Source organism: Haematobia irritans, chromosome 2 (genome assembly GCF_050003625.1).
Source record: "Haematobia irritans isolate KBUSLIRL chromosome 2, ASM5000362v1, whole genome shotgun sequence".
Lineage (NCBI taxonomy): Eukaryota > Metazoa > Arthropoda > Insecta > Diptera > Muscidae > Haematobia > Haematobia irritans.
Window position 1 is genome coordinate 125961614 of NC_134398.1, and position 6537 is coordinate 125968150.

The 6537-nt window shown below is 38.5% G+C and overlaps 1 long non-coding RNA gene across 1 annotated transcript; it reads right to left on the minus strand.

The window, feature by feature from the left end:
• Positions 1-2272: 2272 nt before the first annotated feature.
• LOC142226218 (uncharacterized) lies at positions 2273-4242 on the minus strand. The gene is made up of 2 exons (XR_012719631.1): positions 3968-4242; positions 2273-3886 (listed from the first exon to the last, which is right to left on the minus strand). It is a non-coding gene; the product is annotated as an uncharacterized LOC142226218 (long non-coding RNA).
• Positions 4243-6537: the final 2295 nt, after the last annotated feature.

The window sequence follows — 6537 nt, forward strand, 5'->3', positions numbered from 1 at the left end:
ACTTTCCAAAGCTTTGATTCTTTGCAACATTTTAAAAAATGCAATGCAAAATACTCAATCAATTAATCCAACCGTTTCTTCTATTAACGGCGACCTAGTTGCCCGATTTGGTGACTATGAAAAGAATTACCTTTATGCTGAAAGCACTTTATTGGATCCGCGCTTCAAACAAAGAGCATTCATAATCGAGTTTTCTTACAAAGCGGCGGTTAAGCAATTAAGGGAAAAGATTTGTCGCATTAGATTGCCTGAAATTGATTTACACAACAATTCTACTAAAGATATCCAAACTTATCAGAATGTAGAAGGAAATGAGCCGGAGTATTGGAAGTATTTCGACGGTTTTCAGGTTTAAGATTACAAAAGTAATCTGAAACCTGAAAACAACACCGTAGCCGCAATAAAAGAATTCGATAAATATTTGAACGAGAATTGTATTGATCATAAAATGGATCCATTAAAATGGTCTATTTTTTCAAGACTATACATTCATTCTCTAAAAAGGCTTTGAATAACCGCAACACCTGTTCCATGTGAGCGGATATTTTCTACAACAGGTTAAATAATTAGATACCGAAGAACTCATCTAAAGCCGTCAATGGCGGAAAACTGGTATTTCGTTATAGTAATATGTAAAACATTTTTGTATATTATCCTTTATCATAAATAGGATACAAATCAATATAATATTTTTAAAATACTAAGAGACTGATTAAAAAATGAATAAGATTAGTACGAAGTACTTGTATGTATATAAGAAAAACCAAAATATAAAATTGATACGGAATTTCAACTTGTATTCAAGCAATATTTTTAGTTCAAAACTAAAGGGGGAAATGTGTTTATATTCAAACAAGTATTTCAAAGAAATAAAATTTATTATGAATACAAACATATTTCTTACTTTAGTTTTATTTTATTTTTGTTATATATGTTTTATCTGGGAAAGAATCACTCGTAGATTAGGTTAGGTTAAAGTGGCAACCCGATTAAGTTTCAGGCTCACTTAAACTATTCAGTCCATTGTGATACCACATTTAACTAGAAGTACCTATTACATATGGGCACTTCTAGTTTTAGGCAGCGACCCGTTATAGCAGATACCAGAAGTAATATCTGACGTCTTGAGAACACTAGCATATCTAGTGTGCGGTTCAAGTTTAAATGGGGCCATATTTGCTTGGTGTCGTTACAACCCTTGCAATTCTCCCATAGAACATTTGCCATCGTGACATCCTTCTCACGCAGTAAGAGCTTACAGGTAGCCAAAGACATACCAACAGATTCTAGTTCCCCTGGAATATGTAAGGTAGCTTTCTTAGCCTTAGCCTTGCTAACTCATCTGCTTGACAGTTTCCCGGTATGTTCCTATGGCGAGGCACCCATATTAGGTGAATGTTGTACTGCTCAGCCATCTTGTTGAGAGATTCGCGGCAGTCGATGGCCGTTTTCGAGTTAAGGAACACAAAGCCCAAGGATTTTATTGCAGGTTGACTGTCTGAGTATATATTAATTCAAACATTTTTTGGAACATTACTTCTCAGCCAATTCGCCACCTGTCTTATTGATAATATTTCTGCCTGTAAAACACTACCGTGATTATGTAATCTTTTCCTTATTCGAAGTCCCAGATCTTTAGAATATACTCCGAAACCCACTTGTCCATCCAATTTGAAGCCATCATTCCCCGGGGTCTGTGTACACCACGCCTCACTGTTGGGAATTAGAGTTTCAAATTTTTTGTCGAAAAGTGGTTTCGCCAGAGTGTAATCCACTACGTTAGGCACATCTGGCATTATTTTGAGGACCGACTGTGACCGTACATTTTTTCCGACAACAGCGATAGCTCGCGCAACCGCACAGCCGTTGTTGCAGCTGACTGTTTGGCCAAAATGTCTAAAGGCAATAGATGCAGCATGACATTAAGGGAATTTGTTCCTGTCTTGCTGAATGCTTCTGAGATACACAAGCACGCCATATGGCTGAACTTTGTCTAAAATTGTCGGCTGGTGAAGTTCCGGCCACCAGACTACAACACCATATAACATTATGGGTCTAACCACTGTCGTGTATAGCCAATGCACAATTTTTGGTTTTAGTCCCCACTTTTTTCCTATTGCTTTTTGCACGAGTACAAAGCTAGCTTTTCTCGCTCTTTCTTCAATATTAAGCTTAAAGTTAAGCTTCCTGTCCAGAATAACGCCAAGGTATTTTGCACACTCAACAAAGGGAATTTCAATACCCCTTAAGGATATGGGCTTAACCGTGGGAGTTTTGTGATCTTTGCAGAACATGACAAATTCTGTCTTTGCAGGATTTACTCCAAACCCATTCTCTTTCACCCATTTCTCAGTAATCCGGAGGGCTCTCTGTATAACATCTCTGATTGTGGATGGGAATTTTCCCCTGACTGCTAGAGCCACATCGTCTGCGTATGCCACCACTTGTATCCTTTCTTTTTCTAGGGAAACCAGAAGGTTGTTTATGGAAACATTCCAAAGAAGAGGTGATAGAACTCCTCCTTGGGGAGTGCCTCTGTTCACATACCTTTGTATGTTATCTTGTCCTAGTGTGGCCGAAATACGTCTCCTCATTAGCAGTTCATCTAGCAGCCTAAGTATACCTGGATCAACATTCAGAGTTGCCAGTCCATTTAATATCGAGCTCGGATGGACGTTATTGAATGCCCCACGGTGTCTAGAAACGCCACGATTGTGTATTCATTGACAAATAGTGAGCTTTCAACAAAGCTGACTACTTCATGCAAAGCGGTCTCAATAGACCTGCCCTTCGAGTATGCATGCTGGCGTTTCGAGAGCCAACATGAATCGACGCTAGTTCTAAGATAAATGTGTATCATCCTCTCCAGAGTCTTAAGTAGGAATGAGGGTAAGCTGATTGATCGGAGGTTTTTCCCGCTTTCGGTATGAAAACGACTTTTGTTTCCCTCCACTTTTCTGCAAAAAAAAAAAAAAAATTTAAAAAAAAATTAAATTTAAGTTTGATAATAATATAGATCATTACAAGGTAGATATAAGTACGTTGATGTACGATTATACTTATGCAATAAAATTAAGTGTGATTATATTATAAGGTAAATAAGGTTCAATATGATATATGTATTTGCATACATTTGAATGCACCTTTAGTTGTTATAGGCATGTATAAAGAAGTGTATGTATATGTGTGTAAAATTTGTCCGGTATGCGCAGCAATGATTAGATAGGTAAATAGTAGTTTATATGGGTATATTGTGCTCCTGGTGAGATGATTTACCGTTGAAGAGACAGGGTATGAGCGGTAACAGTAAGTGACGTAGCATTGTAGTGGTGACTGTCCTGCTATAATGTGGTTTTTTATACAAGTCAGGGTGTGTTAATTGTTAATTTCAACTTATTTCATTATTAATTTACTTGAATATTCATGGTGATAGTAGGTACATGTGTAAGGAGAGTCTAATGCATATTGGTACTGCCAGTTGGCATACTGGAATGACAGATATTAGGACAGTAGAGTATATAAGTTGTCTATATAGAATGAGATAAGTGCATGGAGTATAACTCACCTATTTTTGCGGTAGATAATGATCAGGTTGTGTAGAAAATTGGTAGTATTAGATTGGTATTGAAGTGGTTGTTGTGATGATACGGTAGGCATTGCTGCTATGATGGGTTAGTTGTTTGTTGGTTGATATATAGGTAAAAAATGGCCTGTGGTACTGTCTATACCTATGGAAGGATGGTGACTGTGTATATAATGAGATGTGCTTGTGGTTAGTGTGTATGTGGGATTTGATGTCTTTAGGTCGATATTACATTGTTGTGTGGGGCACGTCATCTGCTTGTTGAGGTTGGGATAGAAACAGCTTGTATATAGTAGATGTAGGCTGTATGAATTACACATATATATTATTACATTACGGTAGGAAATATATATATTGTAGATGGGTGCAGATGATCATACTCACTGTGTACAGGTATGGTCAACTGGATTGGGTGTATCTGTGGACTATTTGATGAAAGTGGTATTAGTGTACATTACGAACTTCCAGCCAGAGGGCACACTAGAATGATAGATATTTGGTCAGATGAGTATATAAGTTTTTCTATATTAGATGAGATAAGTGTCTGAGGTATAACTCACCTATATAGTGAAAGATAGTAATCAGTCTGTTTAGTATGTTATGATAGGCAGACTTACGTTGTTACTCATGACAAACGAATACTGTGTTACGATATAGGGTGGTCTGTTTTACTCTGTCGGATAGTGGATATTATAGTCTAGTATAGATTGTATGTCATTGTTGTTGGACCTGGTTGCCAGTAACTCATTAGGTAGATGAGAGTTAGTTTTGAGCAAATAATGCACACCGAGTCGTATTATCCGTGGTAATAATTGCACTTGGGTGGAGGTGATGCAGCTATAGCCCAAGTTCTCCAGGGTGGCACGTAATAGGGGTACATAGATATTTGTTGGTATAATGGTATCGGTAGTGGAGGGTATGCGTAACGGTACGATAGCTGAAGGATAAGAATGGTTATGTAATCGAACATGGTGACTTATGATACTATCTGGATTGTCACAGGCTGAGTTAGATATTGTAGGCAGAGCACCGTCACCAGCTAACACGAATACGGATGGACAGTCTGGGCATTTGAGTAGACCTATATTGGTCTGTGGATGGTGATCGCAGAGAGTAGGATCTATAGTTGATAGACTCATTTTTAGTCTAGTGAATAAGGAATTGCTTGTATGATAGGTAGGATCCCCTAGCTGGAGCTCTTTACATAGTACAGAAATCAATCTCCCGTAGTCTTCACATATGTAAGGTAATGAGTACCGGTATTGATGACTAATCAGTTGAGCAGACCCTAGGTTTCGCAGTTGTTTATATCTGTCGGAGCGTATGAGTGACGATTCAGGTTTGTTGGATGGTACATCCAACACATCAGATGGTATATATGTTGGTGCTAGGCAAGTGGATAGAATCCTTATCCTTGGTAGTATTCCCCCGAAAGTATTGCGGTGATCATGATGATTGCGTGATTTGGATACGGATTTACATTTCTGCAACTCTACGGTGATGATTTTTGATACAATATGTGATATGAAAGATATGGGATACATATTATTGGTAAAGATTCTTATAACGGTACGCAGATCTTCCAGGAGGAATTTATTTGTAGTACGATATAGTACTTTTCGTACATAATGGTTTAAGGTTGATTCCTTATGTGTTAACTTTGTGTTGCTTAGATTGTGACATACTCTATCACTGGTCATAGGCTTGCGATATAATGACGTATGTATACGATGAGATGTACGGTAGCATTGAATATCCAGGAAGTCGATGGCTCCCTTTACTGTAAAGCCATATATGTTGGTGGGTGTGTCTGGGATGTATTCATGATCTATGGTGAAGTTCAAAGAGGTGGCTTCACGTAATGCTTTTAACAGATTGTCTATTTGTTGCCCTGGTACATATAATAGTAAGTCATCTATGTATTTGAACCAATGCACTATTCCATTTGCTACAAAGATATTGTAGTAATGCATTTGTAGGCGGTGGTCCAAATATATGGTGGCTAGTAAGCCGGAGTCGCAGGCTCCTTGAGGTAGGCCCTGTACTTGATGGTACACTATGCCATTATGTGTGAATAAGATATATTCACTTAAACTGAACTTGGCACATGCCAACAAGAGTTCTGGGTCCATGGGACAGATTTTTTCGACTGACGGCAGTTTGAGGAAATGTTCTAGGGAGTTGAGGATATCTATCCTATTCATGTTTGGATACATGTTCTCTACGTCAATTTTTATGAATTTGTAGTTGGCACATACCAATATTTCACGGAGTGTGGTTGCCACAATGTCTATATTGGTGACATTCTGTGGACACAGGAATTTTTTCATCATGTTTCCAAGTACATGGGTGATGATTTTTGCGATTGGGTAGGTATACCAGCCTCGTGTGCTGACTATAGGTCGGCAAGGTTGATCTACCTTATGGGTCTTAATGGTACCATACATGTATGGTAGATGAAGGGGCTGCTTGTTTAGTAGATGTATCATCTGCTGGTACTTATATGGATATGGTGTTGTGTGATTTTTTCGGTTGTGCTGCGGTGTACGCACATGATTTCGCCAGCTATCGCTTAGTTTTGATGACAGAGATGAATAACGTTTGTACCAAAGTTTCTTCAGTTGGGTGGCTCTGGCCAATGCGATGGGGGCATATTGGCCTGATGAGACCTGTTTCGATACCCAGGTATTCATTTTGGTGTAATAGTCAGTCTTGGGGATGAGCACCAGGCTCTTGGCTTTGTCGCTTTGGATCAAGATTACATCCTTATGCAGGGCCAAGAACTTGGAGGTTTTATGTGACATTAGCTGCAATTTTTTCTCTAAGGTATTGTATGGAGATACGGTGGCTTCTGACATATATGAGTAGATTGAATTCAGGTATTTACCTAAGGGTGATTTATAGTTACAGTGATTGTTGGGTGATATGAGAAAGATTTTGTTACCTAGCATGTA